Source organism: Glandiceps talaboti, chromosome 10 (genome assembly GCF_964340395.1).
Source record: "Glandiceps talaboti chromosome 10, keGlaTala1.1, whole genome shotgun sequence".
In the NCBI taxonomy this organism is placed as follows: Eukaryota; Metazoa; Hemichordata; class Enteropneusta; family Spengelidae; genus Glandiceps; species Glandiceps talaboti.
The window spans coordinates 4435903-4461130 of NC_135558.1; the positions used below are offsets into that span (position 1 = coordinate 4435903).

The following is a 25228-nucleotide window of genomic DNA, read 5'->3' on the forward strand; positions in this document are numbered from 1 at the left end:
TTCATACATGAATCATGAAACTTATTATTTTTATATAATCAAATACCAGTTCAAATATTAAAGATTATTTGAACGTAAATTCTTTGTGTTGATGTCAGAAGTGAATTCCTGTGCGATTCTGATTCATTTATTCAAATATTGTAAAGTACTTCCTTTAATTAAGGCCGAAACACATATTTTTATAAAACTTAAACCGGTGCATTAAATCTGGGAGTCAGTTCGAGAGTAGTGGAAAATTCATATAAGCATACAAATAACCGCAAATCAAATGTTGAGCACATACAGTCCACTGATGTCGAAACTCTCTATTTGAAATTGCTGGAAGCGGTTTCAATCTCTGAGTTATGAACGGTTCACATTCTAATCGTTGATGATTGATGGGACAGACAATAATTCATGAAAGCATGTTTGGTTCTTGACATTGTACTTCCATGCATATACTTTCAGTAAATGTGAATATGAAATATGTTTGTTGAGGGTGAAACGGTAGTGTACATTTAAGGTAAATTAGTGATTTTTTGACTGGCATGAGTGATTTGTCAGTTTTATAACGGATATGAGGAGTGTTTCAATTTGTCCCAAAAGGGTTACGTCGTGCTACCTGGAAACGATGCCCTCTGGCTTGCAGACCTCTGATGTACCTTTAATTTAAAACAGTCGCATCTCATAATATGAAGTGTGTTTAGCCAACTAAATTTAAATGGATTGGAGAAACCTTATAAAAACGCTGACATAAAATTAAAATAGATGTTCATTGTATCAACCTTCGGCAAAATGTGAAAGTTAGGGGCTAGAATGAATAGTTATAGTTTTGTTGTAATAATGGCGTTGTATATGACTATGAATGCCGACAATCAGATTGAAGTCGCCGAAAAGCTACAATTGCAAAATTTCTTAGATTGTCAAAACAACAACGAATTCAATATGCGATCCGAATAATCAAGTTATTTCCGTTAACGGTTCAAGCCAATCAAACGTGAATCCAATACAATCAACTTAATTACATGAAAATGATACATCGACAGACAGGAAACTAAATATTAGTCTGTCAGCTAATCTGTCTGTCTACATGTCCGTCCGCCTGTGTGTCTGTTTGTTTGTCTCTCTTAAGTTATATTCACGTGTAAGTTGAGACTCTGCCGTCTCAGTGTGCTAACAAAGTTAATAAATATATGAAGGTCGGGTTAATAATGATGTCATTTATTACCAAAGTTGAATCTATAAACGCTATACGACAGCATTCCTTTATCATTTTTACAACAGTCTCGAATTACAACGAGCATCTCTGTGGTGAAATTGTCAAAATCGATCGGAACAATTAGTCAATTTTACATCAAAATATGAATATTTGTTTACTCTCATGCTCACTTACATTGCATCACTAATTAGATCTTATCACAGTGTTACTAGTTGCCAATCACCAGGGTTAACAGTAGCTTTAGCCGCTATCGTAACCATAGCATTTCTGGTTCATATATGCAACGAATGAATGCTGAACGATTGCGTTTATTTAATTTACCATGACTAATCAGAATGATATCGAACATCCTGAGAACAAAATATTAGATTTCTCCAGGTATCCAACCTGCCGTTTTCTACCACATAAATACTTAATGTGTCTGTACATATGTTGTCTTTGTCCCCTGGGTTCTGATTTTTCATCTTTGTATAGTCCTACAAATATATAGATATATGAATATCTCATTTACATACTTAATTACTTAGTGCCGCCTGATAGACTGGCTTTGAGTGACTTTCTAATTAATGGACTTACTCGTTTCCCACGTGGCAAGCGATGTCACACTGACATGCAGCGGTAACACAGGACAATAACCTTTGTGAAATGGACTGTAATACATATTTATCGGGCCTTAAAAGGTTACATGATAATATCTTGTAGATTGAGATTTGTATTTATTTTTAATGATGACCATGCAAACGTTTCTGAAATTAGGCTGTTTGAGCAGTTGCCTTCAAAGCTAGGGTATGTGAGCAGTTGCCTTCAAAACTTAGGGCATGTGAACAGTTGCCTTCAAAGCTTAGGGTATGTGAACAGTTGCCTTCAAAGCCTAGGGTATGTGAGCAGTTGCCTTCAAAACTTAGGGTATGTGAGCAGTTGCCTTCAAAACTTAGGGTATGTGAAGAGTTGCCTTCAAAACTTAGGGTATGTGAGCAGTTGCCTTCAAAACTTGGGGTATGTGAGTAGTTGCCTTCAAAACTTGGGCTTTGTGAGCGGGTACGGGAATATGGGTTGAATGACAAACACCTTACTGAGAACACACACACATACATACACACAGAGTATGTTGTTCGCCTATCTGAATGTGAGTCTGTCTGTCTGTCTGTCTGTCTGTCTGTCTGTCTGTCTGTCTGTCTACATGTACTTCTTTTTGGACAAAATAATTATCTTAATTAAATTTATAAATGCTAAGCTGGAAACCTATTTATTGTACATATTATACTTATTCGCAGTTCTGCAGTTAGATTTTATATCAAGCTTTCATAATTTCCATAACGAGTTCATTTTACTGAATACTTAATCCATTTTATGAGTTGAACTTAGGAAATTAACTCGGCTTAAACTATATATGTGGCAAAATGAACTATGGTAGAAACTGTAGAAACATATTTTAATAATCTTTAAACTACATTATCATGTTGAATTCTATAAAAGTCAGTAACTTACAAAAATGTAATCCTACTGTTACATTAACCTAGTAAATCCTAACACAGCGTTGGTAATTTGCATATACGAAATACTCATGGGACAAACACAGCTGGGCGACAAAATGTATTACTTATTTCTTCACTATGTATTTATTTCTTTTGTCTAACAATTGTTTCAAATGTATATAATTTAGATAGATGTAAGCTTATAGAATTTACAGCCATAATCGTAGTTACACGTCAAATGGGGAATATTAAATATTCAACAATTGTGTGTCATTTCCCACACAAGGAAAACTTATATGAATAATCGGGTAAAACAAATTTTGTCTAAATTAGTATGCACAACTACAGTATATAATATGTGGATTACCGACTATACTGGATGAGTTCAAGAAAAGGATATATTTATTGTCATGGGCATTGTTAGGATGTTAGTTTTCATGTACAAATTTTACATATAATATTTCGTATTTCTTCAAATAGTACACCATATTCAAATGTGAACACAGAACTAGAATAACAAAGAACCCTGTCATTAGAAGAAAAAAAAGCCAAGTGCACGGTGAAAATATCAAAAGACATATAATATTTCGTATTTCTTCAAATAGTACATCATATTCAAACGTGAACACAGAACTAGAATAATAAAGAACCCTGTCATTAGAAGAAAAAAAGCCAAATGTACGGTGAAAATATCAAAAGACTGTCTTGTGTTAACGATTCCACAATATCTCTGAAGAGCAATACGTGGAAAGTCCAAGTCGCAAATCCCAACAGACACACCATTGACTTGTTCAGATTGCCCAATTATTTCTCGACGACGCTCTTTACCAAGCGTCAAATCAAAGCCGGTTGATAGGGGAAAAAATTCCCACAATGATCCGAATTCAGAATATAGGCCCACGTGTCTCTCTAATCGGATCACTCTTCCTACTTCAATATACTAGACTTAAAACTTACCTTATTCATAAAAAGTGATTAGTTGATGTCATGCTGGCCACGTAAATTTCAAAAACACAAAATGCGATTATTTAATGTTTTGACCAAGTAAGTTTGGAAAACACGAAGTGCGTCATGTATTACTTGATCACCAAAATAATTCGAACCTCATCTATGATCAAAGTTGTAATCCTTGCTGTATTTCCGACACACGACGTCAATGGTAATATCAAGTTGAAATTGTGTTTTTAGAGCTCAGTAATATCATTGGGGAGGGTTCAGTGTTAGTGCAGGAGGAAACCTGCGTTGTTCGGTAGAGTCAAACTGAACGACACTCTTCTTACTTACAGCATGGTAAATTTAATCAAACCCTGAATGGGTTCGAACCCCAATCGCACTGGTAAGTTGTACATTAAACTCGGTTAACTAATGTTTCGCAAGTCTTCCACACCTTCCAACTACTAGTATTTCAATCACTCTTAAAGTGACAATTTACAAGACTATATATATGTGTACCCTGGGTATAACCATTCTTGATAAAGGTTTGATATTTTGGAGATTGTTACTTACTCACTGTCTGTATACATACACTTAAATGTTTGCACATTGTTCCCATAGCAACACATGCTTACTTTTTAAACATCACCAATACATTATATAGAAGAGGGGGTGTTTGCATTAGCATATTCTTATCTGGATCAACCAATGGCATCGCCGTACGTATTGGTATGGGACTGCTGGTTCGATTATGATTGACAGCAGAACAAATATAGTGGCAGAGATTGATCCCAAATCACATCTATAATTGGTTCAACATTGACTGCTTCTTTCTTTTCCTGCAAATACGTAAATCACTGATTTGATAGTTTTACCGTGTCTACGCGAGCGACTACTCCTACGCATCCCCCTCTTTCCGTTAGAGCATTCCTCTAAAGCTTAATAAGCGGATACCGCGCTACCAGTCTCACTTTGGAAATCGTCGTCATCGTAGGATTTTTCGAGTCAGTGACGGAATCTATCTTATTGCCGTGTGAACACAATTTCAAACAGGTAAGTGTCAAATTAAGTTTACTCATGCTGCGGTGAAAGTTGGATTTACTGCAGAGATCAGAAAATGTGTCGACTTTCTGAATTCTCTCAACGAAATGCGTACCATGTATTTGAAGCGAGTGTACATTTTGATGTAATCGTTAGTAAATCAACATCTAAGAAAATCCCAAGGAAATGAAAAAAAGAAAGTGTGTTTCCTGATTTTGCATTGAAAAACTTCACATATGCTGTAACATACAGGAGATTCCGGCTTCATTGGAAAACATTTGAATAGATCATAAGGTACATTTCCCACTGGTCTTGGAAATTCTACCAGACTTGTTTGCGGGAAAATGTAAAAGTTGTTCATATAGTAAAATTAATCAGGGTTTTAGTCTCGATGTGAAGGACAGCCACAAATCAAATTTTCTAACTAGCTACTCTTACAAAACAATTACAATTTCTTCATACGGGAGAGCGCCTCTTAACATTCGCAAGTCATTGCCCATAAAATGGAAGTGAAATGCGATGTTGATATTTACATACAAAGTATAGCAGTTATGTCTTGATATGATAGGATTAGGAAATACGATATTTCCATGATAGCTAAAGAAAATTGGAAATAGTAATTGAACTGATTTGGCTATAGCTTAAACAAAGAAAAGGTCGATGAATTTTTAGAGACATTACATATATAACGAATAAAGTGGATCTTGTATACTGTACAAATGTTTAATTTGAATAATTGAGTTCATTTTATAATTATATAAACATTACCGTTGTGAATGTTACCTTTCTTCCTTCCACCCAGAACGGTGATGTGGAAGTAAAATGGGGTATTATTCTATTACCAGCCGATCTTATGTCTTCTTATCCAAATGACATTTTCGAATATTTCAATGAATTTTTACGTGGAATTTCCATATATATTGCGGTAGATTTTTTCTACATTTAAAATTTATCAATACTTCTAGCATTACAGTTAAATATCTCTCCAATGTAAGATAAAATGTTTGCGATTTCAATTGTTTGTGTTTTCTCTTTGTAAACTCTGAAAATGACTGGCTTTTCCTCCAGACATGATTCTCAGTTTTACATTGTCGGTTTTTCAAAGATACAAGTATATGTTCATGAATCGTAAGTTAATGTAAGGTTTGGAAATTATTCAGTTGAACTACTTTGGAATTAAAATCGTGTAAAAAAACCCACCTAAAAACACTCTTTGTATACTCATTGCACATACGAATTCTTGACTACTTCAATGATATACGATGTAAAATCGCTAAATCGAAACGTGTGGAGCCCTTTCTGCGCAGTGCATAGTCGTACACAGAACTTCAACCGACTTGAATCATGATAGCGCCACCCATCTATCGAATGCTTATTTCAACGCTCTTAGACTGCATAGGAGTACACAACATCATTTGATCAACTTTTAAGAAAAGACTGTAGTCAAGGTAACAAGAAGTGCAAAAACACGGAAAGGGAACCTGTGCTGGAAATCTGACTTTTAATATCACATACGAAATGTAAAGAAAGCGCGACTAACCTCATATTAAAATCGTCATTTTGCCTGTTTTCTTTATTAAAGCTATAAAAATAGGAACTGGCTCAATAGTTGTATTTTTACTGTGTATTATTCACAAATTCCAATAGAACGCAACTCGAATCCTTCATCCTAACCACAAATGCACAAATTGATGATATTTTCTCGACTCTCTTTTGGACGCTATTAATCAGTATTATGCAAAGTCATAATTTCTATGGCAAGTGGTGCAATTTACAAATGAATCCATCAGTAATAATCGTTTTACCACTTTGATAAGTCTACTACAACCGTCATGATATATTGCTTTTGTAGATATTCAAAATGTCTTCATCCGTAGGGTCACATTATATTGTTACAACACGTATTCTGTAGTGGGCAATGGACAAAAATGCTTACAAAAACTACTTATGGGTAGCTGTTCATTCTAATATTGATTAGCTAATATATTTATAAGGACATTCTAAACAATTTAAGTGGCTTGGTTGTCTTTATTCTCGCCAATAAACTCCACAATTCATTCCGTTAACACTTCTACTGTTCAATGTTAAGTAATTGTTTGAAGCAAATTCGTGATGTTTTATGTACTTGTAAATGGAAGGATGCTTGTACGCAGACGTGAGAAATTTTTGAACAAGTCAAGATTAAACCAGCTTTCAAATCAGAAACTTGAATGATGCGAACATGTTGAGTTGCTATGTTTTTTAATAGACCTAAACAAAGCACACTTCGTTATGTGATAGTTTTGCGTATTTACAGCCCAAATCACGAAAAGTCAAGCTGTATTCTTTAAAGTTCTGTATAATATGAAAAAGATTATTGTCTGCTTGAAGCGTGACAAACGTTCGTACAATAAACCGGAGTTTAACAGATTAGGGAGAAAAGAAACTGTATACATTATTTCTTCGTATGTTAAATTTAGTGCATTACGTTTGGTGTACTTGCGAATGGACGGATGGTCACTACGTGACACAGTTTTGAACTAGTGAAGAATAAACCAACTTTCAAATCAGAGTCTTAAATGATGTGACATGTTAAATATTATGCTTTTTAATGGACCTAAACAAAGCTTGCTTGGTTTGTTAGTTTTGTGTATTTCCAGTCAAATCACGAAAAAGCAAGTTGTATTCTTTATCAGTACCATGAGATTAACGTCCGTTTCAACCTTGAAGAAAGTTTGTATAAATTTAACCGAGGTTTTAAATATTGACTCGAAAAGAAACCTTATACCTTACTTCGTATGTTGAAAATTAATTTTATTGAAAACATTGCTTACTAAATTATGCAATAACATCAATATAATATTGGCCAGTAAGTCTTGCTAGAGCCCAGTGTAGAATTAGAAGCAACACAATTGAACAATATTTTAGAACCTCAATCTAGAGGGAATTCAAATACTGCTTGCAAAAGTCAGTAAGAAAATCAGTTGCGCTCAGTGATAAAACGATAAAGTCTTCTGAGCTGAATTAGTAAATCGTGAAATGGTCGTACCCAAATATAACATTTTCATCAATCAAGAGCATAATCGGTAATATAACCTGGAATTTGATCACAAAACACAAATATCCGTTGGGGAACTATACTTTTGGGATAGAATCAACACTTCAGTAGATATGAGCCAATTATTTGGAACGATGGTTCAATTTTACTGCCATGACCTAGAATATCTCAGATTTCGTATTTCATGATCGGTCTAACCAAACATTTGCAAATCTCGTTCTGCGTTTCTTTGCCATCGGTCGAGTTGCTCGGTTTATTAGACAGAAAAAATACAGTCCTGGACGCCATTCTTAAACCATGTGGCTTTAGCGATTTTCTATTTGATGAAGTCGTTTCGAACCTTATGCTATATAAATTTATCAGTAACCTTTCCCATGTCACATTTAGGTAAAATACTCCAAGGGGACAAATTTTCCTGAAAATTAAAGTTATTCAATTCTCTCCAAATCCAAATTTTGCCACATGAAAGCTTGTGCCTGGTCCTTTTTGAAGTAATAAAGAAATTTGCGGTTCGTCGTTTTGTTTTCTTAGATAATCGCCATTTTCCCCCATAGAATGAACACGGTATTCAGCGGCCATATTGGATTCAGCAGCCATATTGGTTTCTACAATGACCACATTTGGATATCATTTTGAACTTTATCTGAAAACTTTGTACGGTGACCCCAGATGTTTTTGATTGATTTTAACTGAGAATGGGTTGGAGGTTTCGTGAACTAAAGGAACAGCAAAAGTGTAAAGAGTTTGTATCCGAGGCACAGGCTACTTTAAAATCACTCCATACGTAATTTGTAATGTTCAGAAAGTAATGGTGATCTATCAAACGCGTCATTGCGAAATGTTCACTGAGTTTTTATTAACTTTTAGCGAATTGGAATAAGTTTGGACGAGGTGTATTTGGGAAATATTTCGAATTAACAAATAACGATTTATCACAACCCCTTGAAATCAAATGGAATAATACAATGAATATTTCATTTATAATAATTACACAAATACAGATATATATTGAATTCAGCTTAAATACGTTATTAATAACATGATATTCACATCGTGAACATTTACACATGTTAAATATAAAGACGCCAAATGACACAGGAAAGTTCGTACGCTTACAGCACTCATAGAATACGTTGTTACTTTTCATTATAAAGGACACGTCTGCCGTTTTATCATAGGTCTTTGCATGGGTATGGGACTGTTGTTGGCCCTTCCAAAATCTCTTACAATGTTAAGATCCAAATGAACTCACCGTACTTGTAACGATGCTACTTAGTTTTTCAAAATGAAATGAGTTTGAATATACCATATCCAGATTTTATGGTTGCATGCCTTTGATAATTGTTGGCGCAATGAAGTCGAAAATAGGTATGAGCTGTCGTGCACACTATTACGAATTCCAATCACTGTTGTCTAATCAATCAATCATTTCAATTTGACTTCTATAATCATTTGTTATAGATAATGTCGTCATCATATTTTATATCGTGTGATTTGCTATCAGTGTGGATCGATTGGTGCGTCACGTTCCTTGCAAATTACTTTAATATCAAGTAAATGTGCCAACTGTCACTTGTACTATTTATAGCTCAAGGACAGCTGAGCGGAGCTTAAGAGTTAGATGGATTGTGCGTCGTCGTCCGTGTTCTGTTTTCAGTCAACTTTTTCTATTTCTTCCCGAAACTGGGTACTTTTGGTCAAAAATATCATTGTAGATGATAGGATTGGTTTGATTATTTGGTGTACATGTGCACGGAGACAGTCTATTCTGATTTGTTCATGCCAAGTTGGTATATATTTTTGACTTCTTCTCCGAAGCCAGTGGTTGGATTGCTTTGATGTTTGGTGTGGATGTGCCTTAGGGAAAGGTTATTCGGATTTGATAATGACAAGTCGAGACGAGTCACTTCTATATTTTAACAGATTGTTTGCAGATTTTGGAGATATTATTTTGGTCAGAATGATATTTATACCTATTCTCCGAAATGGATGGTCGGATTGTTTTGATATTTGGATGGGCCTAAGAGGAGGGGGAGGAGATCTGATGTTTACTTTGTCCACCCCTTTACCATTTATGTAACAAAAGTAAAAGAATGGCGAAACAAATAAGACCAATATGTTGTTTGGTTTGAAAATAGAACTGCTGTTTCAGAGACTAGCTCTAATGTCATACTTAATGATGTGTGCAATTTTTAACCATTTCATAGATAGGCATTACTGTAAAGAATAGTGTGTCAAACCGTTAGTCTCTAGAAGTAAATCCGCGAAAGATTCATTGAAGTGCCATTGCACATTTGACCTATCATTTGGTTCGGTTTAGCTTGTTTAATTGTTTCTTTGTCTGTTTTTTTCTTTCCAATATACGTTATGTTAAAGGTTGCCATAACAACAGATTTGGCACTCAATCCAGAGTATTGAAAGTACTAGTAAATCGACAAATTGCTAAGTTATTATTTTTGCATCTATCATGAGTCATAACTTGAAAAAAATTGTTCGGATTTCCTCGATCCCATTAAAGTACATCTCTTCAAATTCTTTCCCGATAAATAGATTTATTCTGATCATTAAGCTTTATTTGAACAACGTAACTCCTTAATTCTTCAGCCAAAATGCTGCATATGAAGAAGGGTTATTGACGAGTCTTTCAGGGAAGGTATGTCTTTGTGAAACGTACGTTTTTAATATTTGATATCGATAAATTAAATGAAACGTTTTGTGTGATCATTGCATTTCATTAATGTGTCATCGACTGTTAATTTCAATTTTGATTACACTCTTTGATATTGCTAGTTTTGAATTAAGTAGTAATTTCAATTTCAATAATTTAAGGAAGTGAATTTTGAAAGTACGTTTATTGATCTGTAAAGGTATTAAGACCCACTTATAGATAAAGGTAGTTTAACGTCTTGCATGACGTCACGATGTGAGTATATTGAATGGGTGCGTAGGAAGTATTCAATAACATTCGTTTATTAAGGACATAATAACTTTAATGACAGCGCTCAATGTCGGTTTTATAGATTGCATATGCTTAAATCGAAGCGTTGAGTACTTTCTTTTGACTTTTATGGCAGTTTATACAAGCTAAAGTGTTCATCATGCTGCATTCGTGTTCACATGCAACGCCGTTTAAAAGAACATTCTGTATCACAAGTATGGAATATGAGGTAACACTTCTTAAATGTCACTCAACTTTACGAAATTTTTCATATTGTTCATATATTTGAATTTTGAATACAGTCTGTAATATATTGCTAGTGTTTAATCACTAAAGTAGTGCATGTTCGTAATTTCATATTTGACTTGTGACGTTTGACACCATTTGTGGATCTCGGTCGTACAGACAACAGTTCTTCTTGAGGTGGGAAATCCCACAGTAAACTCCTGATTCGCAAAATTGATATTCATGTATTCAGCTTGGCAGTAACATTTGATATTCATTCATTCATTCATTCATTCATTCATTCATTCATTCATATTATTTATTTTCACCAGACACAAAGGTAAAATGATACACAACTGAGGAGGAAAAAAAAGAAAAACTGTACCTGGTGAGGGCCATAGAAATAGTTCAAGCAGAACTAATCTAGTCTATGGCCCTGATACTATAAAAATAATAAAATAGGTCAATAAATGAACATAAGACTACATTTCCTTTGGTCCCTTGTTTCGATATACTCAGTCAGTAGAGTCACTTTTGATCGTTCAGGAAATGTACTTTTTTATCTTATTTATACTTTCTATTGCTAAATATGTAGTCGATCTCCAAAGTAAGGAGATGATATTTTTAGCTCCCATAAGGTAGTGTTATGTTATGCTTTTGTCCGCATGTGTGTCCGCGCGCGCGTGTGTATGTGTGTGTGTGTGTGTGTGTGTGTGTGTGTGTGTGTGTGTGTGTGTGTATGTATGTATGTATGTATGTATGTATGTATGTATGTATGTATGTATGTATGTATGTATGTCTTTTTGTCTGTCTGTGGACATATCTCAACAACTAAACTTCGATTGTGATGAAACTTGCTACACATCTGATGGCACGAACTGATTAGACATCCAACAAACAGTAATGAGTCATTTGCAAAATAAATGTGTTTTTTTAGTAATTATGCTTTATCTTTAGAACGTATAGTTCAAATTCAATATAATTTGATATATACGTTAACCATGACAAGGCTCATATGTCCTATAAAGTTTGGTAATTAACATCATGTATAATAGCTGTAGTTTAGACTTTTGCATTCCAGCAAAGTGTGTTGGCCCAACAATCAGTTTAAATCTGGTATAAAATTGCGTTGTCAATATACAATCTCGAGTTGAAATGTTTTCCTGAGTTACACATAATGTTGGCAAAATAGCATAATCTTACGAAATTCATTCTCTGAATAATTAATGATTCGCCTGATGTAAAACAGGATGCCTGAAAACATCATAATGTAAAAATCATATTCTTGGTTTTATTGGTCTCTGTGGATTGGATTATTCCATCCTTTATGTATTACAAGAATTCTTCATAAGCTTATATGTTTATCATTTGTTTTGAAATCAAGAAAGGCGATTTTTCGTCCTCACTTGAAAGTGTTTACTGCTTTACAATCATGCACAATAACTCACACTTTTACTTCCGAACGAGGGTTTTTCGACAATATGTCATGAATTCTATTTGAAAATTAAAGGGCCTATCCCTCTGTACAATGGTGTGCTTTTTACGCCACTTTATTAATTTCTTATATTTTGCAATTGCATGAAAACCCATACAATGGATGCAATGCCGTTTATAAATAAATAAATAAATTTATTTATAAGCTTATATTAAAATATGACAGGTCTCAATTAAGCCAAATTTTTTAAATGTATTTTCTGAGAAGGTTTATGCACTCGAGATTAGAGTAAAGTATCTCTATAAGCCTTATCAACACAAGGGTATGCTTTAATTGTGGGATATGTCTCCTTTGTGACCCAGCATTTTCAGTACGGCTAATGTCACTGTGATGAAGCTAGATATTATGGACTAATTCCTCTCTGAATAATTCACTAGGATATTTATGAACGTCAACATACCGTGATTATCTGTATAACACCTTTCTTAATACTCATTTCACATGTAGCCATTGTTAATATTACTTAATTTGTGTTTATAAGCTGCTTTTTTTACTTGGGTGAAAATACTAACACATACTTTGATTAACCATGGATTAACTAACTAACACTGGGGTTTTATTTTCCTGTCGATGTGATAACGTTTACATCATAATCTTCAAAACTGTTGCATTTTTATCAGCAAATGTTGCATTTTTATCAGCAAAATATAAAATAAAAGTAAGAAAATGTAGGTCAGAATGTGTCAAATTTACAATATCGAAACAGTCCTTCAAAGGCATTAGAAATCCTCCTTTTTGGCGTTGTTAACACGGCCGATGGCATAGTACCGGTACCACTATTTAGCATGCGTACTTAACGAGTATTTGTACATATCTTGCCTAATTTCAATATCGAATATGTTAATATATATATATATATATATATATATATATATATATATATATATATATATATATATATATATATATCACATGATAATTAAATATCACATGAGGGAATGGGGGGGGGGGGGGGGTTAGCCAATAGCCAAGCGTGAAGTGTGTGTCTACCAAAATATCTCTATGTAGGTTAAAATGTAGACAATATAGCCATATCATAGTCAAGTTTTCTATGGTTTTTATAATGTGTGTGGTTTGAAATTTAACGCTCTCACTCGAACGCCTCTAAATGGCCTACATGTTATTATTTTCAAAAATGCGTTCATCGTGGGAGGAGAACACCAACTCCCACACCCTCCCCACCAGTGATCACGATGATGCTGTCCCCCTCCCCGTTATTTTCATGTCGTGTACCATAAAATTGTACATCACCAGAATGTGGTGGGGTGGGGTGAAAGAGGGGGGGATATCGTATAATTGCTCATATAAAAATCTGTGTAGCCTTGGGGGAGGGGCTACGAAAATTGTGATGTTCATTTAGGGTTGGACCAAGAAAGTTTGTGAGGGTGCGAAGGGAGCTGGACAATGTTTGACCAAAATATTTTCTCCTCGCTCCCCCCCCCCCCAGTGAAAATTCTGTTTGTCACTTAAGTTTCACCTATCTGGCATGGTATCATGTATTTTACCCCTACAACTACTTTCACTTCTTGAGTAGCTTCATCAAATATATACCGAAACTAAGTTTCCTTAGATCCATAGCTGTAATTTAATCCCCAGATAAAGACAGAGAAATGACCTTTAACCATCGTTACCATGGTTATCCATACATATCAGTTGTTAATGTTAAAAACGAAACATTTCTTTCATCATACTATGTATATTTCGTCATGTTAAAAGTAGCTGCATGAATTTAGAAGCATTAAAAAGCGTAAATAAGCAAACATATGTGGAAGCACTTAGCTACCTCAAGGCATTCTCGCAAACCAGAGTTATTATTTCTACCACTACATTTCGAAACATTTCCCAGTGGGAGGCTCGCTAAGAACGTTGCCGTAAAACAGGCCGTGGTTTGCTACGATGCCTCAAGGAGAAACATTACGAAATGAAGATGCTTTCCTATATCTTGTCTGGTTGAAACCCTATCTGTACAGACACTATGTTGTTGCTGTTTAGACGTTATCAATGACTTCTCGATACCTAAATGTTTGTAGTTTCCGTGTGTTTTCTACGAAACATGTTCGCTCATTCCTCCGAGTCTCATTTGCATTTCATTGTCGAATCAATTCATCGTGTTGCTTTTTTCTACCTTTTTTTGATTGAAAGTGTTAAAGTAGGAATTTTTTTGACTTTATATTCAATCAGTTTCCTAAATGGTTTAGCCACTTGTTGGTTGACGAATCAAAGAAATTGAAGAGTAACCCTTTGAGATCGTATTTATCTTGTCGATAGTATACATTGCCACGAAAATAGCTCTTGGAAAATTAATTTACTAGTCGTTGAATTGTATGCCTGGATTTATTTGAAAAATCACAAACTAATCATAAGATCGTGTCCTCTGTACTGTTTAATATATCACGATTACATCAAATGACAAGTGGTGCGTGATTCCATTGACTCATAGTGATCCGATCATTGACTTTATATAAATCTACAAGCGCTGTACTTTGTACTTTCTGCAAATCTAGCATTGTCAAAAGTTTCCTGAATAAGCCTATCGACTTTTCAATCTAAAAAAAAAACTTTTAAAAGATTCGAAAAGAACTTAGTGCAGATACTAACAGAGAATAATGTAGATTCTGGTATGCAAAGAATATTGTACATGACTTAGGATTTAAACTCTAGGTTAAAATGAAGTTCGGCTGGGAAATACAGATCATAGATTATATTATGTCTAAGCGGAGTTACAAAATACTATTATAACATCTCGATTGCTTTATCACAATATTCACAATTCTATAAAACATTCTTATTTGCTCAGACTTCAGAAAAAATCAAACATTGGACCTTGAATGAGGCCAAACAAGAAAGAATAGTATTTCCGATAACCCGACTAACCCTAGAGTAAGCCCCCGGCCCTGAACATTTTTTGAAGGTAAAATGGTAACAATTTACTTCTATTTCCGTGCAAACCTCCATGCCTTTGCCTCATCTGTGTCACTTTTTTAGAAATTGTATTCCAGAGAGAAACCAGGTCGTTTTAGACTATAAGAGTACAGTCTGCATAACGTGTTCGTCTACTATTAACTTAAAGTTGTCTTCGATTCATTTACTTCTTTCCCCTCATCAAGGTCTCACGGAAGTATTGAGACCGATGAGTATCTTTTCTTGGGGTCGAAGGAATGTTTCAAAATTTAAAGTAAAATAAAATAAAATAAAATTCCGACCTATCTACCCTGTTTTTTGAAGTCATGTTATCGGAAGCAAACATTTTTGTTATTGGTCTGAGTAATCACAAATCCCGAAATTGAATATTTTTTTAATGCACTTCATTGAAGTTCACAGGAGACCAAATTATGTAAAACTCGCTAAATAAATATATACAGCAATAGACATTATCGTTCGCAATCTGTCAATCTCACAACTCAAAGTGTATATAGTCAAAGAAGTGTAATAATGGAAGAGTGTAATAATGAAAATCACTTTGAAAAGAACATGTGACCCCTGCAAACGCTACATAATGATTTAAACTGCCTGTCACTAAAATCTAGCCAAATTGATTTTTAGTCTCCAATGATGTGGAAAGGGTAAGGATATAAAAATACAAAGACACGTGTCGTTTAGATGTGTGTCCCGTGTAATTTGGCATGCAGTAAGTGTTTTTCAATTACTTAACAATGTATCACCTAGGTGTGATCTCAATTCACGTTTGAAAGCTTTCTCAGTTGCCATGAAAGTTTAATCAGAATCCAATCACAATGTTATCCTCCCCCTCGAAGACTGGAAACGGAGACATACGTAGAAACACGAGTTCTGTAGCAATGATTTTGTTATAACATTATATCAATTGTTCAAAAACGGAGATCGGCATAATGTTCATATCCCGTCGTTTTATAAGTTCGTGTCTAACACTAAGCTTACATATGTTGATTATCTATGTATATGTTCTCAATGCATCCGATAATGCTTTACAAAGTGTATGTATACCCTGTGTTGCGTTTCCAAATATTGAAATCACATCGATGATCAATTCAAACTACTGTAAAAGTACTTCCGAAAAGAAATTCAGCGGTGTTAATATAATACACTACGGGTAAATGGTAGAGATTGTATGTTAGCGTTCAAAATAAATGAACATTACATAAACATGAAAAACGTTCTTTCGAAGGGGTATAAAAAATAAGACTACATCCTTTTCACGGTTGGAAAACTTCCGGGCTTTCACTTGTGTAAGTCCTTTATGTATATGACAAGTTTTCATTCAAATAAATTTAAAACACTATCAATATGATTTCGTCCTGTTTTCATAAAATTGGAAGGATTGACAATGATGGAATTACGTCAGAATCAGAGCTAGAGGCAAGGTTATATTGTGTTCAATCGATAACGTTAGGCTTTCACGGAAGGAAGTGAGAAGGAAGACACACAACCAGCCTTATATGACAATAGTTCATACCTTGGTAACAGGATACATATATAGAAATATATTTATTCCTGTTGAATACTCTGCCAAAGCATTCATTTTGCTTCCATCGATCACCCTCATACAATAGACGTTTATACAATATTCACATCATTTCAGTATATATTTTAGTTATCTTTGGCCTATGTTTTAAATATGTATGTATGTATGTATGTATGTATGTATGTATGTATGTATGTATGTATGTATGTATGTATGTATGTATGTATGTATGTAGGTAGGTAGGTATGTTTCTTCTCTTGCGTCTTACCACAAAAGTGATTTGTAAGTTAATCCTTTGCATCATGCAATCGTGATCCTATTTGCTGTATAAACAATTCCTAGGTTGGCAACCCTTAGGCAGGGACACTGTGAATGAGTGGAACCAATTGATTTGAGAGGGAAAACTGAAACGTTTAGTAGTATTCGGGAAAAGCAGGATGGGAAGGGAAAGACATTAAAACAAGTTGATTATATCGAAGGTGTCTTTAATAGTACATCTTAGTACATCTTACTGATAGAATTGTTTGAATAGGATAATCAAAAATATATACAAAATATATCACATATCTGATCCATCGGATTACGTACCAACTGTCATAAATTAAGTATTTAATGGGTCATATTAAGAGTTGTAACCATAGCAACCACATAGATCTATATAAAAAAGATTATATGACATGGACAACGTAATATTATATGGATTGATAGCGCTGGAACCCCGCCTAAACTTCTCGGCACTTTGTCGGCTACTGCAGACAATGATTTCATCTATAAATGTCGACGTGTTCGAACTCGTAACATTTATACTGTTCTGTACTTCCATTGGATCGTATACATCAACGGACGTCTATTTCTTAAAACTATTTTTTTTCTTCGCGTCAAAAGGAAAAACGAAGAGATTGTTAGCACCATAAAAATGACTAAATGTATTCAGGGCAATTGACGAAAGGTACATTAGCGAAACAAAAGATTCAACCTTGCGTGACTTGCTAATCGGTCTACCAACCCACCACATGGAATGTGTAACCATAATTCGAATTTCAATCATATCAAAAATGACAGACATGGGAATAATGAATGGTGTTAGTCAAAAAGTCAATAGGAGATGTTTTCTTGTGAACTGGAAAAATCAAGTAATATGTTTCGAAATATCGATTATTGCTAACTTTAGCGGCAGGTGTTCATTTCAACCTATTTACTCTCCTGTTAATATATCGAAAAACTTTCCAGTTTCTCTGGGTATTTAAGATTGGAGTTTGCAGAAATGGACAACTTTGCAGTGTAGTGCATTACATTTCATCGCACATTGTCAAGTGTGACAACGTGAATATCTTTCAATTTACTTTTATTGCGCTACATTTCTTTGTTCACTTTTTCACACTCTGCACTTAAAATTTAAAGAGTATATATTCGTCCAAACTGTCATAACATCCGTTAAAGACGTGCAACATTTTTCCAGGTGCTACAGACAAATTGGGCTGTCAACAAATAAGGCTGCAGATATTAAAACAGATTCTATAGTTTATTAGTATATATTGTAATTGGGTGTATATCTAATTAGCTAAAAGAGTGAATGTCAGACTGATTCTTTTACAGTTGTATATTTCAAGTAACACTTCCTAGTCCAATATCAAGTACACTATTCATTGTCAACTTAATGATATGAGTTGTGCACCAGTTATGCTTGGTTAGACTTTTCCTCTGATATATTCACTCACACACGTGTGTTCGGTACAAATCAGTCCATTAAGTTCTTATTTAGTATTTTACAAATTAGGAGATTGGCTTATTGTGACTTTTTTTACTGCAGGTAATAGTCTCTTAGGGGGTCATGAATATCCATTGTTCAACCATTGCATAAACATTTCTGCTGACACTCATGCATGCGGCAATGTGGCCCACATCAAAGATCACCAAATGGGGAACAACTAAAATTGCACATGAAATTACGGGGTGTATCTTAGTATCAAATGAAGTTTATCTACTTCATGATTAGTCCAGACAGATCCATTTAACACTCTCCTAGCATATAATAGCTATCTTAAGCTCTCTAGGAGATTCGTTTCAGTGATCAAGATTGAACAGGTGAAGGTATAGAAATTGAATAGTATGTTGCCCAATAGAGGTTTATATTAGAGTGAATTCCCCTCTTGCATACCTAAATTGTCTTCTCTACACTGTCTGTTTTTTTTATAGCATGTAGTTCTGTCCATAATGTTATGTATCTGGGCATGAATCTACCTGTACGCTAAGTGCATATTATCACGTATGCTACTACTTACATATGTTCACCTCATGATATCCATTTAGTACAATAAAATGCTTTATTGCTAGAAACTTTATCGCAGCGATAGTATCCGAAAATGCTTACGCATGCCTTGGGGAGAGATTAAAGTTGTAGGCGGGACAGGCGAGAATGATACAGAAAAGGCGACAAGGAATCATTCAAAAAAGTGAACCAACTCGCTCATTACATATACAGTATACATTTGGGTTTGTGCATTTGGGTGTATTTTTTTCCTTAAATTGCCCTGTATGTACATTTCCGTTTTGCAGCTCGAATAGAAACTCCAGTGTGACTTCAAGCCTAAGTAATTAATGGAAAAATGAACCTAATTTTCATTATATTTACCTCTTTTGTTACCATTTTTTTTATTACAGACCAAAATTGTATTTCAATATGCATTGGCAAATTTCCAATTAAGAGCTTATAACTAAAGTACATGTGTTATTTCAAAATCTATTTTTTCTATACTTTTTATTCAAATTGAAAAACGTCACTCATTAAAGTGCATGTAAGATTGCAGTGATAGAAATAGCCATAAATGACAACCAGAGACGACATCTGCTTTCTATATTTACGACCTTTACTTATAATATGTACGGATCCTTAACACCCGGAAAGCGGATGTTATTAAATCACACGTTTGTACGCGAGTAATCGGAATTTATAGGAACGTCCTCGGCAATTTCCACTTTCGTTTAAGGGTATTCACTTCCAGTCACTTCGAGCAAATGATTCGACAAATGGCGATGTGAGTTGAATCGTAAATCGACGATGACTTTCCAATCACATAGTAGTGCTACCTTATATTTTATCGTTCCTGACAATATTGGCGCAGAATACGGAACGACTAAACAGCATGCAGCACTCGGTACAGTAAAAGGACTATTTTCATGATACATCAAAAGGACACCTGGTACCGTAAAAGGGTACGTGGTAGAGTACATAGCTCATCCAAAGCTGAGGGTGCTATCAAGGATTAAACTAGATAGATGTTTCTACCAATGCAATGTCTTCACTATTCAGGATCTTCACAAAAATCGTATCAGTTGCTCCTTGTGTTATCGACAACTGTTCGATAAAAGTTTCATCTAAATGCATCCACATTCTTTTTATAGTCAACCAACCAACAATTAAAACAAACAGACAGGGTGGACGGGCGGGCGGACGGAGAGCCAGACAGACAGACGGGGATGAAAAGTATAAACCTCCATCTTTCTCTCGTTGACTGGCCTAACAATCGTTTCCGATGTCAGTTTAACAGAGTAAACTATTTTCAAGGTTTTCGTCGACAGTGAATTGTGTTACCTTATCGGGTGTATATTACTTCCAATACTATTGGCGATAGCAATTCATATGTGACACTTTACAGTACGCCATAAAGATGGTACTTAAAGAAGTGGATACCACGAATTCAAAGTATATGTAATCTTGTGTTGGTAATTGCTAGTATTACTCATGCTAACAAATGACACTTTGTCAAATTGTATGATTATATCAGACTAGAATTTCAAAAGAATAGTTCTCAGACTGTCTAGTTTTTACATCGACATGAAAGTGATAAACTTGGGTGACAACAACATATATCTCAATATCGCGACCATTTGGAGAAACCTGATGCTGAACAAGACGGCATAACTTATAATCTCGTCCTTATCTTGTGTTTCGTAATTGTCATCACACAAATGTGTATCTTTCTTTAGATAGAAATGTATATATCATTTCAAATAACGAATTTGAGAAATGTTCAAAGACTTGAACGTAGATATACCACTCACTTGTACAGCTATCTAGTTGCTTTATAGTGTCATTTCTGAACCATTTTAAGATTCAACTTGAACGTACGGTAATGAAAGTCAAATCCCCCCCCCCCCGCAGCTATACATACGTCACACCATAGTAGAAAATAGTGTTCTGAGTATATACGTATACACCCGCTAAATCAATCTTGAATAACTGAAAACTGTTTCTCTTTTTATTCCAGTTTTCTCTATGGCCGGCCTAGAAATAAGAGTGCTTTTGGTGTTGTCGATAAGTCTATATTTATTAGCATGCACTGTACAACTAGTATCAGCAGCTGATGAAGATTGGACAGAGGATGAAAATGATGACACCATTGATAAGAAGAATGCTCATTTATTTACCAACCGACTTCTTTCGCATTTTCAAAATGCTGGATTTAAGGAGAGACGAAATGCCAACTTATTCACACAACGGTTGTTGAGCAGTATCAGACACGAACTGGGACGTCGTGACAGGAGGAACGCTGCACTTTTTACTCAACGCCTATTGTCAAACTTAAAAGGATATAAACGAATGAGGGATTCCAGGGAATACGAACCTGCTGGAACCGTAGACTTACAATAAGTAAGGGGCCTGGGTTATTTAAAAAATATACCATATATTCATGAACTGTATCTGTTTAGCATGTTTTGGGTAATTTTTACACTTGTTCGATACACAAAATAGTTCGATAACTACCAAACATGCACTGTACAATATATGTATATGTAAATGCCGCACACTTATGTACAGTGTGTCATCGCAATATCTGATTTTTGTGTTAGCAGCACTCTATTAATATTGATAGACGGAGCAAGGGGCACGTCAACAAATGGGGCCGCATAGACAGTTCGAGATATTTACTTCTTAAAATAGTAATTGCTAAAATAGTAATTGCTTTTAAAGCATATGATATTGAACGACTGAGAAAAATAGCAAATTGAAAGCATGAAGAGAAAAAACATGCAGCAAAATCGAAACATGGGGTCACAGGTGTGGTATTTTCACAACAAAGGTTATTACTGACTCCCTATTCTTCTTTTTTTCTATACTTGCAGACACGACAATCCATTATAGACATTGAGAAGTGATATTTCATTGGTATCCGCTGTGAATATAGCCTCGGATAATCGCTACCTGTTACAACTTACGCATCCCACCTTTTTTGCTTAATAGAAGCTTGACTTTTAGTTTGTAGCTATTTGTGACATGTAAGGAGTAACAAGTAAACCTTTCGAGTACAACATGATAACATTTTGAAGACAACCGTGTCTATACGACTGCCCTCTGTCTTTCAGTAGTGTTAGGAATCGCGCCCTCAACATAGCTAGGCGAATTCTTTCTTCTTTAACTTTTCCAAGTAAAATGTTTCACTATACAACAGTCAGCTAATAATGCCGTGCCTACTTTTATCTAAGAAATGTTCAATATAGGTTATTTGTACATAAATTATATCAATACCAACTCGGTGTAATCTTTCATTCAAATTATTTATAGGACATTCTGTAGTGCATTCTGCAGTGTTCCAAATGATGAAATTGTCTGGCATTACTCTGGACAACGCATGTATCACAACGCATGTATCATTATATTCTGAGTAAACTATATACTAAAAATGCCAACTGTGTTTCTTCAGCAACGAGAGGGTGATGTTTAATCATAGTGTATGCCTGATTTGGACTTCAAGCTAACAATTTGAAATAAAATGACGTGATTTACATATCGAGTGTAATTTCATAGAAATATTAGATAGTAATATCATGATAATTATTTTAATCTTAGTACACTTGCCTTGTGTTGTATGTACAGTTTATTTTTCTTTCTGCAATTGAGGAAATAACACCAAAATGTTGACGTTTACCATCAACGAACTTCATTCAAGATGACCAATAAATCGAACTGATCTCCATGTGAATGACAAGACTCCGTATCCCGTCACTTCTGTCTTAGAGAACAAAACAAATCAGATGGCACCAAATAGAAAAGATTCTACAAATGACCTTATGTGTAACCATTTCGAGAAATTAGGAGTTTCAAAATTACCCATTGCACGGATTAAGTAAGGGGTGAATAAAGCAACGTTTGAATATTCTGTTTGTGAAATTGAAGAGACCATGGTACGAATTTCCTAATTTTCACGTAAAATAAATGGATTAGAACATTTATCAGAATCAATCTCAAAAGAATCTGGGTTGTATTTTCAAAATGGTTATATACGAGTATATATTTGACGTCTCTTGGTTCATTAACGCTGGATCCAGACTTTACCTCCTCTAATAGCACATTGTTTACGTGTAGGGAAACGTTGACTTGAATTATTCAATATTTTACAAATCACCCATATCTAGACTTGGCATTTGGTACATCAAATTATAACCAATAGTAATTTTCAAGCTTACGGACCAGAGTAAGACCTTCACGCCTTCGCCAAACTTCATTAACGTTTATCTATTTAGTAATAGATGTAACTGTGCATACTTTCAACTGTAGTGTAAAGACTGTGTGTGACTTTGAAATTTCATTAAAATGCAAAACGGTGTATTTTTAGAACTGAAATCATCTTTTATTGTGTGAGGGGGTGACTGTGTGAGATTGTATGCTTGTTATCAAATGGATGGTAGTAAACATTGATAACAGTTTGTTTGTAGATATAAAATGTAGACATACTAATAGTTATAAATACCTCGAGTTTCTATGAGCTAAAGCATCTGCTAGGAAATCTACGGATATAGCTCTTAGAAGGGGTACTCCGGAAACGTCAGTTATTTATAACTTTATTGTACTGTGTACAATTTAGCTCAACAAGTGTTTTATCTCATTCTGGTCCTAGCAGTGTTTACGTATATTTTCGTAAAAATTGGTTTTATATTTTCGGTTTTGTTTCTCACGTACACACGATACGACGTATGGAAATACCACGACGATGACAAACCATTGATCTTACTCTAACCAATGAGCATATACAATTATGAACTTTACTCAGACTCAGTAACAGCATAGACATGTTTGCCTCGTTTCGTACTAAGGACCAAGTTATTATTATTACCCCTAGGCTGACTCTGACCTAAACTTATACCGAGTTCCCATTAGGGATCCGAGCCTTCAATAATTACAAGGGGAGGAGCGGGGGAAATCAAGCCCGGTCTGTGGCATAAAATGTGACCCACCCCAGTCCGTTGTGTTAAAAAAAATGACCATCACTCAATTTCCTTTCTCTAAAATATGACCCTCCCCATGAAAATTGGAACGAAACATCATTTCAAGAAATTAAAGCCAAGGGTAGTATTACTATACCACATCTAAATCCCCCCCCCCCCCGCCACCCAGAAAATTGGAACGGAAATGCACTGGAGATATGTCTCGATCGAGACATCGACTTATTTGCACTACGGTAACCTTTCGGTTGAACTGTATAAATTGATAAAGTGACAGTCAATGTTCATTTCTGAATGTTCAATGCAGTTTTGATTAAATTGTGGACGTAAAATTGGTTTAGATATTGACAACATTGATAGTCTTTTCTAAAAATAGATTCTCAATTTAACTACTATGTGTAAAAGTGATTTCATCGGTCCACGATATCAATATGAAAGTACAATTCGATGTGTCTACTGTGTAGGCAACACACAATTACAAGAATAAAAATAATTGTAATTAAAATCGTGTTAAAAAATGTTTCGCGGAAAAATCTTGTACCATGATTCAAATTGTATATAAAACCTTTGAAATAAATCACATACTGTGTTACTTCATAGTGTAAATTAAATGCAGTTTGTCTCTTCAATGATGCTAAAGTCCATAATGTAGAACCTGAAACATCATAATATAAAGCAACGATGAGATTCAAGTACACCCCAGTAACTCATCTGTAATCGAACAATACAGCATGTATTACATGTAACAATTATATGGAGGAATTGGTCGTTATATACAAACCAAAACCATGGGAAATTAGTAGTCAGTTTTCAGATTTGTATCATGACTTCAAGGTCTATTTATTGACGCCCCCAACACAATGAAATATATAAACATGTTCATTGTCTCTGTCTCTGCACAACATTAAGGATTTTTGTCAGGCACTGAATAAATGTAGGTCATGTTGTCGATCAGTTCGTATCATTCCTAAGTTAGAGTTTGTCTTTACCTCCTAAGATATCATTTAATTCATATACAGAAGCAACGTATGTATGGCAAAAAAAATCTAAAATTGTTAAAGTTAGGCCAAACAATATATATATATCTGGTTCTGGTCAGCGCGCGCGTGCCCTATACCCTCGCGTCGATCCTTTTTTTTCCGATAATATTTGCTTTCCCGTTCCTTATTTATTCCTGATATCAGGAGAACAAGCTGCTGAAATCTACCCTACATGCCAAAGACT

At 34.8% G+C, this 25228-nt stretch overlaps 1 long non-coding RNA gene across 1 annotated transcript; it reads left to right on the plus strand.

Annotated features, from left to right (window-relative positions):
* The first annotated feature begins 4458 nt into the window (after positions 1-4458).
* Positions 4459-23388, plus strand: LOC144440976 (uncharacterized). The gene is made up of 3 exons (XR_013481221.1): positions 4459-4659; positions 21052-21434; positions 21908-23388. It is a non-coding gene; the product is annotated as an uncharacterized LOC144440976 (long non-coding RNA).
* Positions 23389-25228: the final 1840 nt, after the last annotated feature.